This window comes from Podarcis pityusensis (genome assembly GCF_964106645.2).
Source record: "Podarcis pityusensis genome assembly, chromosome: 3".
NCBI classification, from domain to species: domain Eukaryota; kingdom Metazoa; phylum Chordata; class Lepidosauria; order Squamata; family Lacertidae; genus Podarcis; species Podarcis pityusensis.
The window spans coordinates 67,896,655-67,913,499 of NC_138026.1; the positions used below are offsets into that span (position 1 = coordinate 67,896,655).

The 16,845-nt window shown below is 40.6% G+C and overlaps 1 protein-coding gene across 3 annotated transcripts in view; it reads left to right on the forward strand.

Moving 5' to 3' along the window:
• The window catches only part of SCAF8 (SR-related CTD associated factor 8), a 74,279-nt gene that overhangs the window by 52,616 nt on the left and 4,818 nt on the right, over positions 1-16,845 (forward strand). The window contains exon 21 of one of the 3 annotated variants that reach the window (XM_080998365.1): positions 2,731-6,007. The exons of the other annotated variants lie outside the window; for them this stretch is intronic. The gene's annotated coding sequence lies outside the window, so the exon portion shown is untranslated. Of the gene's footprint in view, positions 1-2,730; positions 6,008-16,845 lie in introns of those variants that run through there. 3 annotated transcript variants of the gene reach the window in all.

Sequence of the window (16,845 nt, forward strand, 5' to 3'; positions counted from 1 at the left end):
AGGATGGTAAAGAAGGTGGAGATTTAACATTTGTAAGGTTCTGTTTATTATATGTTTATGGGTTGCCTATTAAATGTGGAAGGACTGGAACTCCAAAAGAAATAGATTGAATGAAAGACTGGCTGGTGTAAGGCCACAAACTTGGTGGTATTAAGATTTCTTTATTTACCTCTTAAATTGATGTTGCTAGGCAGTTTGGTGCTTTCTAGTTATCTTACTAGCAAATTATTATGTACACAGTGCAGAATAGCAGCAACTTTTATTTTTGATGTACAGGATAGAGGTCCCATTTCTATGAGGGGTGTGTGTGCACGCACTCCTTTTTGCTCTAGATGAGTGACATTCGATAAAAGATGTAGGGCAGGGGTTGCTGACATGGTTGGACTGCAGCCCCAGTCAGTATGGTCAGTGGTTAGAGATGATGAGTGCTGTAGTCTCAGAACATTAGGAGAGCACCACATTGGTTATTCATGTTTCTACAAGTCAGAAATAACATATTCTTTACATATACGAATGTAATACATGTTGCACACATCCTCGCCTGTAAGCAAGCTTTCAGCAGCTATAATGACAATTTACATACATTCTACCACCCAACACTTTTATATCTCTCTACCCCCCACCCAAGCCACAGTTGAGGACAGTATCCCCACTGTGTATTTAAGATTGTCAGCAATTCGGTAGCAAGACGAGTCTCTTCGGTTTATGTAACTCTGAAAGGTGTTGCATACACTATTAGCGTAATGCTAATACTTCAAATTCTTAATAAATGTAGGCAAGCATAGTAGCTGAAGTCTTGCAATGCTCATTCTTGTTCCCCCAATTTTATCCCTGTGGCTTGTCAGAAGTCTGGAATCTTTATGGATCACATTTGCTTGTTACCTGTGTGCATGCAGTCTTGCCAAAAGCCAGAAAAGCAAATTTTACATCAGGTTATATCTGTGTGTTTTTAAAAAAAAACAAAAACAAAACAATGCAGCCACATAGAACTAAAACATGAGTAGAATCAGTAGCTTCTGTTGTTAATCTTAGCAGTTTTGCGTCTTGCCTTTTTGCCACAACTAGAGGAAGATGCTCCCTGCAACTTGATGCTCTTTCATCCTGTACTTAAGATGATAGCACCCTTGGATGCCAGCAATAAGGTGCTAAAGGTCTATTATTTTGTTGTACCATATGTGGAGAGCAGTATTTTCCTCTTCTTGAGGAATGCCAACTTCCATTTTGCATTAAGACCGGGATGGGAAACTTATGCCCGTTCTGATATTTTTGGATTTCCAACTCCCATCAGCTGCAGCTGGCATGGCCAATGTAATCCATTAACATCTGGAGGGCCACTGGTTTCCCATCCCTGAATGGGACTAGCTGGTTAAAACCTCTAAATGGCTGACTTCTCATTCCACTTCCTCATTAAAAGGCTGCTGCACTAGCATTCCCAGCAGTTTATTAATCTTTCACTTCACGTTCTTGAATTCAAGCCTCTTAGTACCCGTTCTTCAGGTTCAGCGGTTAGCCTTTCTTGGGCTAGGATCCCAATGCTTAACCTTCCGTGGGATTAATAACATAGGCTTCTTTTGTCATGTTGCACGAAATGAGACTGGAGAGGCCAGGCACAGTCATTCCTCAAGGTCTCATCCGGACCCCAATCTCTGGTACAAAGTGTTGCTCCCCTGAGGTCTCCAACAATATACAGAAATTTCAGGTGGGCTTGCGAGTGGCAGGTGTATTTAACCACCATCATTTTTGTGGGGACTTGTAACTTTTAGTTTGTTTCATAAATGGTTGGTAAGCGTTAATTGCAGTAGTTTAACATGGGGAAATCTCATTTCTCACATATTTCATCTACTTTACAGACTAGTAAAAGGGAAAAACTGCAAGTGTGGCTTGATTAGAGCATCTGACTAGCTTTTTAACTGGAAAGAATTATTACTCTCTACACACACACACCCAGCAAATGAGAAACTGCACTATTGATACTAGGATTTGGGATCTTTCTTTTTGCTCCCCATCATCTTGCCAAGATTCTGAAGCATGCCACAATCAGAGAAGAGGAAGAAAAGAAAAACAGGAAGCAAGCAACAAATACTGTTCAGAAGCAGGACACCAGGAATGTCACGAGGCTCTGATGTCTGGGTCATCCAATACAGATTTGTAATGGTGGGACGGCTGCTATACACTCTACAGGTGGGGCCAGTTCGAAGTTGGCTGCCCTTCACAGCATTATCTAGACCCCATTGATGCTTAGGGCTGGGTATGAACAAAGTGCATACATTATTGGTTGATTCATGCATTAACTATGTTTATGCCACTCAGTCGTAGCAAAACCTTTTAAGCAGTTTCCAAGAAATCTTACAATTGTCATTGAAAAGGACTCTTTGATCCTCCATTACAGACAATTTGTGTTCTGGTGTGACCCTGGGAGAGGCATACATAAGACCGAGGTGAAAGCATAATGCCTTCCACATATTGGACTACAGCTCACATTAGCCACAGTCAGCAAGGTTGATGATCAGGAATGATGCAAATTTCAGTCCATTCAATATCTGGAGGGAAGCCTGTCGGCTGCCACTGATGTCAAGGTTGCAACTATCTCTGAATCAACAGATAGTTATGTTGTGTTGAAAATGACATTCAAAAGCAGCTGCAGTGGTTCTTTTGATGCAACTAATAAATTATTGGCCTTTAGAATATTTTAAAAGTCTGTATTTCTCACATACAATATTTTGCCTCCAGATTAACAACTGGATTGCCACATGTGGATGCTATATTTAAGCCTCAGGGCCCTACAGTGGACCCTAGCCTAGAAACATCGGAAAAGGGTATTTATAACCAGATTCATAACAATTTAACCTGTAGTTCCTATGACTGCAGCTATATCAATCCAGATTGAGAGCTACTTAATATATGATGTGTGCCATGTGTGTGTTTTATCACAAGTATTCACTGCGGAGGCCAAGAATCAACCGTACATGCATTTCGCTCATATATGTTACACATATTTTGGAGGACACAAAATACGAAGTAGTACTATGTGTTGAGCAGTAGGTGAATATGTGGCACTGGTCAATTTATTGCATGCTCAACATGCTACTACAGATGTAAAAAGAAGCTTTCTGTTTCAAACTAAGTTGCACAATAAGATTCTAGCTAGACTAACCTGTCACAAATGCAGTTGGGCCTAAGATTTGTCATACAATGGACTTCAAACTCCTAAAAACCCAGTCAAAACCACTGGATTTAGGATGATTGGAGCTTCCCAGGTCTAGCATTGGGACCACATAGTTGTGCTTTGTGGTTTCCTAAGGCCTTGTAGCAGTACTTTGCCTTAGATCACAAGCCCAGAAGCAGGTCTGGCCAAAATCAGTGTATTTCCTGGCCCCAGTCAAACTGACAAACTGTCAGGTTTTCACAGAGGTGAGCCAAGACATGTGGCATTTGTCCACATACAGATGCTGACTAGACTACAGCTGAATCTTACCTCAGCACTGGTGGCAGGATAGCATCCCTCACCATCACTGAGAAAGCAGGCCAGACTGAGCCCAGAAGAGGCTGTGTCACAACAAAGTGGGATTGCTGTCCCTCAACATCGAAGCAGCTGCCTGGGGTTGTAGGAAATATGTGTGAGGTGGCAAAAGAAGAAAGGAAACAAGAATGAGAAGAGCAGAGATTAAACAATGTAATCCAATGCATGGATGCTCAGAAGTATCAGTTTTACACACTTAGTCTGAGAATAGGTACCACTGAACTATGGGTAACTCATTTCTGAGTAGACATGCCCAGGATTCTGCTGCAAAAGGTGTATTTGAATGTAGCTTCAGTTCAAGAAACTGACTTTCGCTAAGTGCACTTAATAGATGCATGATGAAAAGGATGTGCCTGCAGTTAGAAAATGTTTTTTCAAAGTTTAACTTATTTAAGGTTATCACACCTCAGTTATGTTGTGAATGCAGCCTTTTGCTACCCTGTACATTAAAAACCGCTTGAAACATACATTTTAGAACAAAGAGAGTCAATATTGTATTCTTGAGATGTTGTTGGACAAACTGAGTTGTTAATTTGTTGTTTATTTTGTTGTTAAGTTGTTTACATGATTTTGTAATTTTTGCACATTGTTTTTCTCCATTTATTTTTATTACTTTGTTCCACAAATTAATATAGTCCCATCATGCCTGAATATTGGCTATCTTTGGCTGAGCCTGATACTAATCATAGTCTTAACACCTGGAGGGCACCTGGTTGGCTGCACCTGTTTTAGAAGAAGTCATTAGTAGGGTACCCCAACATGACTCAGCATTAGGTCAAAACATTTAAATGTTCCTTTAATATGAAAGAGGTCTCGTAGAAGAGGCCTCTGATTACAATTACGTCAGCTCCTGTTGTCACAAAACATTCTGATACAAGAAAGCTGAAAGTCAAGACATTTTCAGGATTTACAAATCTTATCTACCTCGTCTCATCTTCAAAGTGTTGAGATAACACAACTCAGATTCATTTCAGAACATGTCCCCCTTTTGCTGCAGGTATGAAGAAGACTGGATGCTCAGGCATTCCTGGCTCTTGAGAACATACTTGGCGGTGTTAGCCAAGCGACTCTCTCCGTATCAGTCTTCCCACCTGCAATTTGGAGATAATAATACTGGCCTATCTTAAAGAGCGGCTGTAAAGATTGCTGAAATGTCTTGAACTTTATTTATTTATTAAAGTGTTTATTTGTGTATTTGATTTCTCACCCACCCTTTACCGCAGATGTGGAGAATCTTTGGCCCTCCAGATGTCACTGAAATAAGCTCTCATACCTGGCCATTGGCTGTGCCTGCTGGGACTGATGGGAGCAACATCTGGAGCACCACAGCTTTCCTACACCTATGGGACCACATAAGGTCCCAGGGCAGATTACAACTGTAAACTATGTGATTATAAAGTGGGGTAGGAACAACCATAAAACACGGAAAGGGTAAAAACACCTAAAACAATTCAATATATAAAAATAGTTCCAGTACAGATGCAGACCGGGATGAAATAATTGTTGAAAAAGAGAGGTCTTCAGTAGGAACCAAAAGGACAGCGAACATGGTACCTAACGTGCAATAGGAGGGTATGCCGAAGAATTGTTGACACCACACTAATGGCCCAATTCCTGTAGTGCATCGCATGATAGCATGTTCAAGAGGTCCTCTTTTGCAGAGCACATTGATCAATTGGGTATATAAAAAGGGATACAATATTTCAGCATCTCCCAAACAGCCAATGAGCATTCCATGACCACTGGATGTGCTCAGGCTTCATGATGGGGGAGGGTTCTCCCCTTAGAAGGCAATTTTTCTAAACTTTTTGTACTTTTACGAGATTTGTTGCCCCCTGCCCCTAGTGATGTCTCCCACTTGTGTTTGGTGCCTTTTTCTTACATAAGCAATGGCACTCAAAAGCTGAACGTTGGGAATAGTCCCTATAAGGGAGGGTCGTCTTCTGACTTTAGTGTGATTTGGATGGTATTTTAGTGTAAAAGTGATCAAGACTGAAGGAGGCCCAATGGGTTGCCTAGTCTAGCTACCAGCTGTGAAACCTTCCTCAATTTATTCTGTATAGATACTGCACAATTGAGAGTTGAATGTGCCATCAGCAAGAGGATTTAGGTATCTGGTCTAACAACTTGCCTTTCTTCTACCTGTATGCTATGAAGCATCATTATATTTATTTTGGTTTAGGGTTGGAAATGTAGGTTTTGATTAGCCATTCAGGCAGGACCTTAGAGACCTAATCCCAGTGCAATTTAGAACAATTCACAGTTGACCTAGAGGAGGTTCATAGCTTCTGAGACAGAACGAAGTGGGCTTCTAAGGACTATGAGAGTTCTTTTGAATCTGTGTACATTTTAAAAAGGCATCATACATTGAATCGATATGCCATCTGCTTTCATTTTACATCAACACTGAAACTGTATTATTGAACTTTGTAAAACATGTGTATGATAGATGGTGCGTAAAAATAAAGTTTGAATTGCGTACACCAATGTATTGTCTCAATAAAACTGGACTTCAACTGTTGGAACATACCATCTTTTCTTTTGTACGGTGTATGAACACCACTTCAACTTTTGCACTTTAGAAATCCAGCTCTTAACACAAGAGACAAGACAATATCTGACAATTTTACCTAATCTTACATATTTGGAAGCAAGTTTGCAGAACGAAGTGGGACTTGAGTAAATATGTATAAATGCACACATCCTATTGATGAAACATCCTATTGATGTTTCTGAGATGTGTTCCCAAATGCATGTTCTTAGGATATTTACCCTTATACATGCTTATTCATAAATAATCTCTGTGTTCAGTGACACTTACCAAAAAGGCTAAATATGCATAGGTTGCAGGCCCAATGTTAACAGTCTTGGCCCAAGCTTTATTTACCAGTACAGAAGTGCTTTGGTTGGGGCCAGCAAGCAGCTACATCAATACAATAATATATATATATTTTAATGTGATGTTATAGCAGTATTCATGGGACGCGGGTGGCGCTGTGGGTAAAACCTCAGCGCCTAGGACTTGCCGATCGCATGGTTGGTGGTTCGAATCCCCGCGGCGGAGTGAGCTCCCGTCTTTCGGTCCCAGCTCCTGCCCACCTAGCAGTTTGAAAGCACCCCTAAGTGCAAGTAGATAAATAGGTACCGCTTTATAGTGGGAAGGTAAACGGCGTTTCCATGTGCTGCGCTGGTGCTGGCACGCCACAGCAGCTTCGTCACGCTGGCCACGTGACCCAGAAGTGTCTCTGGACAGTGCTGGCCCCCGGCCTCTTAAGTGAGATGGGCGCACAACCCTAGAGTCTGTCTGGGGTACCTTTACCTTTACTATAGCAGTATTCAGTGATATTGTACCAGCACTGCAGGCAGATAAGATAGTAAAAATATTATGAATGATGTGTTATTCAACATGCATTACCACCCAAAATTCAGTAAAATGTTATTATTACGGATCAGACTGGAATAGATACTAAGTTCCTATTCAAATATTTAGGATGGGGAGGGCACCAGCCTAGCCCCCTATAGGCACTGTGGCACCTGTGAAGGCCTTCATCGGCATGCCTGATTAGGAACCAGAAACTTGGACCTTTCATTTTTTAAAAATAAAAAGTAAGGCTCTAGCCATCTTAGAAAGTTATAAAGCAAAATATGCAGTTTTTCTTCGGAGTGGTTTTTGGGACGAGCTATCCTGGCTGCCTCCACTTGTCAGTCTTTGTGGCCAAACAGCAGGGCTGTGGTTGATAAGTGAGTTGCCAGGAGATCAGGGAGTAGGAGTCCCTGGGGTTGCACAGAGCTGCTGCTTCTCCCTCTCTTTTAGTGCACTTTTCCTGCCTCTGTCTTATTGGCTAGCTCTTGGAATCTCCAAAGTTTGCCCTTCCCGTTTCCCAGCAACCAGGATGCATCTTTTCTATGGAGGGTTAATCTGAGATCAGGTACTCCCTAGAAGTTGTTTTCTGCAAATACTACTACACAATACGTGTGAGTAGATGCTAAAGAATATGCCTTGTCCCCAAAGGGCAAATGTGAAAGCATTGCAAAGAAGCCTAAGCGTGTATCCTGCTCTGCAGGAAATAAAGACTAGGCAGTTGTTAAGATTTCACTGTACAATGGTCTACATGTGTACTCAGAAGTAAGTCGCCTTGTGTTTAATGGGGCTTACTCTCAGGTAAGTGGGTACAGGATAGCAGCCTGGGCTTTAGCATTGAGGGGAAACGGGGCTCTTATGCCTTTAATAGCTGTCTGGCAGGAATAAATCCAACAGGTTAAGCCTTTTATAGTATGGAAACAGTTATGGGGAAAGTTTCACTAGGACTACCACTAGTTTTATGTAATGCCATGCTTTCTAGAGCAATCTATTTGTGTTCTGCCAGTTCCCCATGGCAGCCTATTTGTGACTGGTGCCCCCATCACACTGTCAAAATTCAAAATGTCCCCACTAGTCCTAAAAGGTTGCCAACCCTAGTTTAGTCTGATCTTCCCTAGAATAGTAGTAGTAGTAGTAGTAGTAGTACAGTGGTACCTTGGGTTACATGCACTTCAGGTTACATATGCTTCAGGTTACAGACTCCGCTAACCCAGAAATACTACCTCGGGTTAAGAACTTTCTTCAGGGTGAGAATAGAAATCATGCTCCGGCGGCGTGGCAGCAGCAGGAGGCCCCATTAGCTAAAGTGGTGCTTCAGGTTAAGAACAGTTTCAGGTTAAGAACGGACCTCTGGAACGAATTAAGTACTTAACCTGAGGTACCACTGTATTTCAATTTCTATCCTGTCCTTCCTCTTGAAGGAGCCCAAAGCTGCAAACACATCAATATAAAAACATTTTAAAAGCATTCTAAACCCAGTCTAAATCATCCTTCCAGCCGGTGATTTGCCAGGAACAATAAAGAATGGTTTGCCTAAGAATGTGGGCGGAGCAAGATATTTTTGTACGTCATGAAATCAGAAGCAGTTTGCAAGTCTCTCAGTTGGAAGAGAAACATATGATGTATATAACCTTTCATAATCTTCACTCACCCTGGTTATCTGAATCCATGATTGCTTCAGCAGTGTGAGGTTTGACTTCAACTTCTTGCAACCGTCCATGATGATAGTTCAATCTTCTGCATCAGCATTACCAGAAAGGTACAAGGAGTATCTTATACCCCTGAAGGAAATGCCTGATAATAACTGATGAGAAAAACAAAGTCAGTGCAGGCTGCCCTGCTTGCTAGCACACTCGTTCATTTATTTATTTTTCATTTCTTATCTACTTCCTTCCATTATGGAATCCAAGATCGTTTACATGTGGCTCCCAGCTGGTCACTAATCCTAGCACTGACTCGTCCCAGACCTGCTTAGTTTCAGGAAGTTGCTTTCAAATCTTACCCTTTAAACCATACTCTGTGACTACATTCATCCTTATAAGAACTTGCTAGTGTAGAAAGTCCATAGGACCCTGTCTAATGGCAGCAGAGAAAACCCCATCCCTTCAGAGGAAGATGTAATTGGTCTGGTGTGGAGCAGGTGTGCCAGAGCTCTTTCCCTTGACTATAAATTATTTGAAATGTTTAGAATCAAGTTAGTTGCATCTACTACATAGTTCTTCTGTCATCATTTGTTGGTTGGTTGATTGCCTGTCCTTTGTCCTGATTAGAGCACAAGGCAGCTAACAACGTTGCTGAAAGCCATAAAAATGTAAGGCAGCAGTTAGAATTACAACAAATTCATGCCAACTATAAAAATAGTAACATGAAACAATATATTCTCTAGGAAGTGCTGTATGGTTAGCCACCAAATACCTGATGAAACAGAAGTATTTTAAGACGGCACCAAATCACCACCACTAGTGTGGGGAGTTCTATAGAGGTGGGGCTGTCACAGAAAAGGCCCTGTTCCATGTCACCATCTGACATTCCACAGGTCCTCCCTCCCTGAAGTTTCCCCCCCCCCTTAGTTCACTCAACGTTATGTCTGAGCACATTCCCAGAATGTTCTCCGTAATACTCTCTGCTGTTAGTGCAGTATGTTGGTGTGGTTTAATTTGCAAATTAATTTAGAAGTAGTCCTATGGCCACTTACTTGAGTGCAAGCTCCATTGAACTCAGTGGGGCTTACTTCCGAGTATGCACACATGCAAAAAAAGTAATTCAAAGGTGGAATTGATGTCCAGAGGAAATTTCCAAAAGGTGGTACTTTGTCCTGGATCTTAAGCAAGTCAGTAAAAAAATTGCGGTTTTTGGGGGGCTGTCCCGGTTTTTGCTTTTTGAAACATGGTAGCCCATGGCTAAAATTTTGCCTGTTTCTGAGTTTCAAAGTTTGTTGTAGCCATTCTTCATTATTTTTAAAAAGAAGCAAACTTACTTCAAAGTAACTGATGCCATGCAGAGACTCATGAGGTATTTAAGCATGCAGTAAAGTAATTTTACCCTTTAGTATACCAGCCAATGTCAGAAACAAAAATCTGTAGGTGAATATTTCATATGTAAAAAGTAGTGGCATTAGCTGGCAGGAGCAGGGGAGGGTTTGATTCTTCTAATTAAATCTTTGACTGTTTTCTAAATTTATTAAAGCATCATCTTGCTGCCTTTTCATCATAATGAAATTCAGAGCAGCTGACCCAGATTATAAACCAATTAGAGCTGTTTTCTAAAATAAGCAGTATATAAATTTTGTTAAATAAAAATAAAACAAAAAGAGTGAACCCAAATCGAAACACAGATATAATTACAGCAGGAACTATAAAGTGTGTGACCAGAAATTAATCAAGCCTGGGATATATTGTCAGTTTTATGGTGGCCTGACCTCTTACCCGGTTTGACAATGGCTAATATTAAGGATATTAATAGACTACACTGGTAGTCAATCAGCTTTGTCCCTAGGAACTCCTGGAAGCTTAGTGTGATTCTTTGGTTTGAAAACAAGTGCCTTAGAAAGAATAGAGATGAAGTTTATAATGGAATGTTTTGCCTTAACTCTGTTCTTTGTAAGTTGTATATTTGTTAAGGGTAGTGAAATGTTTTTTCTTTGTGAGAATACAAGTACAGTGGTACCTTGGAGTTGAACGCATTAGTTGTTGAACCTTTCGGCTCCCGAATGGCGCAAACACAGAAGTGGGTGTTCCGGTTTGCGAACGTTTTTTGGAAGCTGAATGTCCTACGCGGCTTCTGCAGCTTCCGATTGACTGCAGGAAGCTCCAGCAGCCAATCAGAAGCTGTGCTTTGGTTTTCGAACTGTTTCAGGAGTCGAACGGACTCGCGGAACAGATTAAATCTGGGAACCAAGGTACCACTATAACACCAGATAAGCAACCCTACAACATTGCCGGAGCTCTTTCCTTTTGACTTGGTTTTATTTTTCTCCCTGTACTATTTCTCTTAATAACATCCCTCAGGATTAAATTTAACAAGCTCGCTATTCATTCTTTGAATAAGTACTTGGCTTTCATTAAAACTTACCTGTCAGCAATTAATCAGACATCTCCCAACACTTGAGGTTTCTGGGAGGGAGAGGTTTACGTCCTGCACTTACGCCTTCAGCTACAGTTAAGACCTGCTAAGTTCCCTCTTAGTCATTTCCTTTCTAATGAAAAGAGTCTTTCCTTATTTGAAAATCATTGCATTCCACCAATGACTCTCCTTGGAGGTTTCTCTACCACATCCAGGTCTGCTGTTAACTTTAAGATGGCACAGTTGTTATAATCCTAATAATGTCATTTTCTTTATATTGTCGATATTTCTGACAGTACAGATTCAGTATTGGAAGCCCTGAAGCAGTTGAAATCTTCGGGGAGGTGGGGAGGGCCTTCACAAATTATCTTCTAATAAGTTTTTGATTTTACCAACCAATAATTTTCATAAACCAAATCAATATTATTTTGATCTGTTGTCACAGGGCCCCTAAAAGGAGTGGGGCCCATTGGCTGGTGCCTACTTTGCCTATTTGGTAATCCGGCACTGTACAGATTGTAATTATGACAAATACGAGTAAGATTATTTCATTGACAATGACCACTATAGAGTTTCATATAACAGCTAGGAAAGTTTCATTTACTGTTCAAACTATTTTCAAACCTTCCATTTAAACGTATTTTCTGCCATAGACCAACTATTTATTTATTTATTTATTTATTTATTTAATAATTGCCTCTCAAAGCAATTTCCAAATATATCTTAAAACAACTAAAAAATAGTTTTGAAAGCAGTATGGAAGAATGACTAAATATAGGTTTTAAAAAACAAAACAAGATGGAAACCAAAGGGAGAGAGAGACTTTTTAATCCAACTGGAAAAAGTTGAAACAAAAGTGTCTTCAGTTGTTTACGGAGCGTACAGTGGGCACTTGTTGCATCTCAGCAGAAATGCTGTTCACATTTGCTTCAACTGGTATATCCTCAAATGTGTTATTAGGGTGGCCAAGTATCTTACGTACAGAGGATGGTCCTCTATTTGCAGGGTTGTCTTGTTCATGTCTGGTTATAAAAGGGGAGGGCCTTAAAGGTGCCCATCAACGGTTAGAATCTGATATTGCAAACAGAGGAGGTTCACAGGTCATCCGATCACAGTTTTATCTGTTCGGGCAGGATATATTTTGATTTAAATTATAGTAATATATCCCAATTTACGTATATCCATAAATATAAATAAGCATACAATTTGCAAGTACTAATATTTGGGAATGTATAAGTAGCAACCCTAAGTGACATCCCCTGAGGATACAGACTTTACATATGCCACGTACAGTGAAAAAAGCTAGATGGTAAGCATTTTGTTACTTTTTGAAGATGTGAATGGATTCATACATCCATCTCTTTCCAGTGTTGGATGCAGACAGTGGCTTGTCTGCAGAGGAAAACATACTTGCTACAATTTTAAACTGGACTCTCCTAACACATTTTTCTTCTGACATGTTAAGACCATTATTTTTAATTCTACACTGGAAATGAACCAGATTATATCACTTCTATTTTCAGCAGCAGAAAATACATGGAAACCAAATCTGAAGTAGCTTAGGCAATGCACATTTTGTATTCCGTTTAGAATCCTCTCACCGTTGTTTTCATAGGAGGAAGGAGCCTGTCACAAAATTACAGTCATCACATCTAAACCCTCCTGTCAAGATATACCCCAAGGGTCTGCACTCCTACATTGAACTTTATTTTGCCATGATGCAGCAACCTTGATGAAGACTGCCTGGAAAACTAACCATTTCCATTGGATTAGGCAGGATATAAATGTATTAAGTAAATACAGACTAAATACAGAGTGTAAAGCAGAGAACATAAGTGATCAAGGCGCAGTCTCTTTACCTGCAGGAAATAGTTCCAGAAAGTTACTACAGTGGTACCTTGGGTTACAGACGCTTCAGGTTACAGACTCTGCTAACCCAGAAATAGTACCTCAGGTTAAGAACTTTGCTTCAGGATGAGAACAGAAATCACGCGGTGGCAGTGGGAGGCCCCATTAGCTAAAGTGGTACCTCAGGTTAAGAACAGTTTCAGGTTAAGAATGGACCTCCAGAACGAATTAAGTTCTTAACCCGAGGTACCACTGTACTTCAGTTCTTTTTTTTTAAAAAAAAAAATTACTTTTATAGATTACAAAAAGAGAAGAAAGAGAAAAAAACATAAAAAAGACAAAGGAGGAAAGCAAAAAGAAAAAAAAATACAATACAATATATAAACAATGCAAAACACAACCTAAACTCAAAACTAAACACATTAAACTAAACTAAACAAACCCCACTCCCTAACCTTAACCCTAAATGAAACAAAACAAAAACAATTTAAAAACATACATCATCTCTTTTCCATACTCTATCTTTCATTCCCTTGTTTCCTCGACCTCCTCTCACCTCCCTTTTTGTATTCCACTTCTATTAATTGTTTCAGCAAATCCTTTCCATCTTTCTCCATTTTCTATCATATTGTAAATAACGTATTTTTAACCTTATTTTCCATTAAAACTAAAATACTTATATATGCTTAACTCCTTATAACATTTCTGCTAAGCCCATAAAAAATCATTCCACCATTTTTCTATCACTCATTAGTTTTACCATAAGTCTATATATAAACTTTAAATTTTCCAATCTTCTTCCACTATCTCCTCTCCCTGGTTTCGGATTCTGCCAATCCTTTCCGTCAACTCCATAAAGCCCATCAACCTGGTGATCTTATGTCCGAGGCTCTTAACTCTTTTCCAAGTCCCTTCTGCAGGTCTTCTTCATTTTCTTTAATGCTAAAGAGCAAATCTCGGGGAAGCTCCAAGCTGTCAATCCTTTTCTTCCTTCTGAACAGATCAGCCAAATTTCCATAGTTAAAGCTACAGTCCATAAAGTATTTCAGGGCATATTTCAAGATTCCTCCAAGTCCAAAGGCCCCCAAAACTTCAATCTCCTCCAGGCCCGAGTCCATGTCCCAAAAGTCAGTTAATCCCTGCATAGAGGGATCTTTCCAACTTTCCTTCTTTAGTCCAAGCCGGGATCCATTCCTCAGAGTCTGACTTTTCCTAGATTCAATCATAAAAGGCCTCAACTTATAGTCCTCAATTTGCTTCTGTAAAGCCACGGATCTCACTTGTATTACTTTATGTTCAACAACAGCAGCATTCTCCTTCTCCTCCTTCTCCTCCACCATTTGTCCTGCCAAAATGGTTTCCTGTACCAAGTTCTGAATTATTTCTGTGTTGGTGTTCGCTTTTTGACTCAAATTAGTCACTTTCTGTTCCAAATTATCAACTTTAAAAGTCATGTCATCCATCTTCTTGTGAAGCTGTCCCAGCGAACAGCTTATCTTACATAAAACAGTCACAATGGCCTCTCCTGTCAACATTTTTAAATGGTCCAAAGTCACTCTCTGGTTCTCAGAATCCTTATCTGCAGCTGGAAATCCCCCAGTTACACTCCTGTAACAGTTTCAAAAGCTCCCTCTAGAGGGAAACAGTCTCCACTTGTATCAGTTCTTTCAGGCACAACTCAAGCATTAAAGATAAATTTTCAGTTACTTTTCCTCTTTTTTAAACGCAGAGGAGGACAATGGAAACAGTATCTTACTCTTATTTAGCTAGCTGTCAAATCCGTTCTGTCAAATGCACTCTCTCCAAACGTCATCTGGCAGCCCGTTCCCAGGTTCAGAGCAGTGGTAATTTGATTTTTCACTCTCTCCTTCAGGCTCACTAGATCCAAAATTTCCCCCTCTTCTCCTGCTTCCAAGCGGGGTTTTGTATTTTAAACCGATGGAAATTTAATCCTTTGCCAAAAGCTTTCAAAGACTTTAACTTGTAACGTCTTTGCTTCAGTCTATTTACAAAAACGGAAGGCGGACTTCCTGTTTATGACCTCCCGCTTCAGTGCCGAATTAAAGTATTTAAAAATCCAATTTTCCGATTTACTCGCGAGTAGTTGTTTAAAATCCAATTGTCCACAGGAAAAAGTCAGCGCTCTCCGGCAACAGCAATGCGGCTTCACTCCGTGAAAAAAAGCAGTCGATTCAAAGCACCGCGCCACTCACCTACGTCGCTCCGGATCCCCAAAACAGGGTTTCCCCGTGAGTAGGGGAGGCGCAAAAGGTGCCAGCTGAATCCCAGGTTCACAAGCTTCTCCCGCTTGTGATTTCAATGGGTCTCCACCTTCGCCGTGGCGGTCAGACCCTGTTTTTCACGGAGCAAGTTCCTCCCGAACGGAGGAGCTCCGCCATTGCCGGAGGTGCCAACCCGGAAGTCCTCCACTGTACTTCAGTTCTTCCTAGCCCTGAACATGCAAATCCTATTTACAAAGTTATTTCCACCCATCATGCCATTTTTAATTGCAGCCACCCCTGCAACTCAAGGGGAATAGAGAAATATTTTCTGTAGGCCACAGAATGAACCAATAGAATCCACAAAATGTTTTACATTTTTACACTGGATAATTTTCTACCCAATACATCACTTACCTAGGCTTCCTTCTGAGTAGGCATATAGGATTGCAGCTATGTTAACAGGCCCATTGTAGCACTTGATTCAGTTAAGTTAATGTTCTTAAACCTAAATAGCATATGCCATCAACTCGTAGATTTGTAAATGCTCCATCTCAGGCAGTGATCCTAACCAGAGGACAGGATTCCAGCCCAAGGTTGAAGGGAGGGCTGTCACTAGACACAGGTGTTAGAACCATAACATCACATGCCACTAATCCCAATTCGTGATCCAGCAAGCAAGCCATGGTTAACAACCACCAGGTTCCATCAAGGCAAGAAGCAAATCAATATTGAGTCTTAAGTAGGATTGCAGCTTCTTTTGCGCAGCTAGCTCCATCCTTTATGGGCTGTGCTTCTACCCATGTCTGCTTTAGGAGCCTTTGACTCTGATGGCATGGGGAGGTTGGGGTTCTACTATGGACTCTGATCTGGTCCTTTGAATCTGAGGAAGGTAATGTGAATTTTTCAAACATTACAAGCTTGACTTTACAAGCTCCTCTGGTGCTGAAAGTCCTAAGCGGGGCAGGAAATCAAATACTGGTTCTGAGGGGAAAACCTCCTTGCAATCTAAGATCTTCGCTTATCAATGACCTTTTCCTCTTATAATAGCCCTGAATAATGACAGTGGAGCTTAATCTTATTGATTCCAAATTGAGCTTCCCTTAGAGCATGATCAGCACAATACTCCTCTCTCTCCTCCTAATTGTGCTCTGGTGATATAATTGTGAAGCTCCAAAATGGTATTGCCATTGTTATTATTGTTATTGTTACAGTGGTACCTTGGTTTAAGAACAGCTTAGTTTATGAACAACTTGGATTAAGAATGCTGTAAACCCGGAAGTAGGTATTTTGGTTTGTGAACTTTGCCTTGGAAGCAGAACATGTTCCGCTTCCTGTTGAGTGTAAATTGAGTCCCCTGCTGCTATGGGAAAGCACACCTTGGTTTAAGAACGCTTTGGTTTAAGAATGGACTGCCAGAACGGATTAAGTTCATAAACCAAGGTACTACTGTATTATTAAACCACCCTTCGCACTAAAGTCCCAGGGCAAGTTGCAATATTAAAACACAATACTAAAAACAGTTTAAAACAACTTTAGGTGGGTCCCAAAAATACACCTCAAGTTTCCAAAGCTAGGGTAAATGAGTGCCTATTTGGTAGGTCCAGGGTCATACAGTAGCATTGGAGCAATTGCCACAGGCACCCCAACTCTTATCAGTCATTATACGTTAACTCTTAACATATACATAACATATATACTTAAAAATGAACCCACCATTAAAGCAATTCTCTGCTTATCATTGCCAGGCTCCCTTCCCCAAAATAATCTTCTGGAAGGTATGCAAGACCACACCCTGCAGAGCCTCTGGAGGGAATGAGATCATTAAAAAAAAA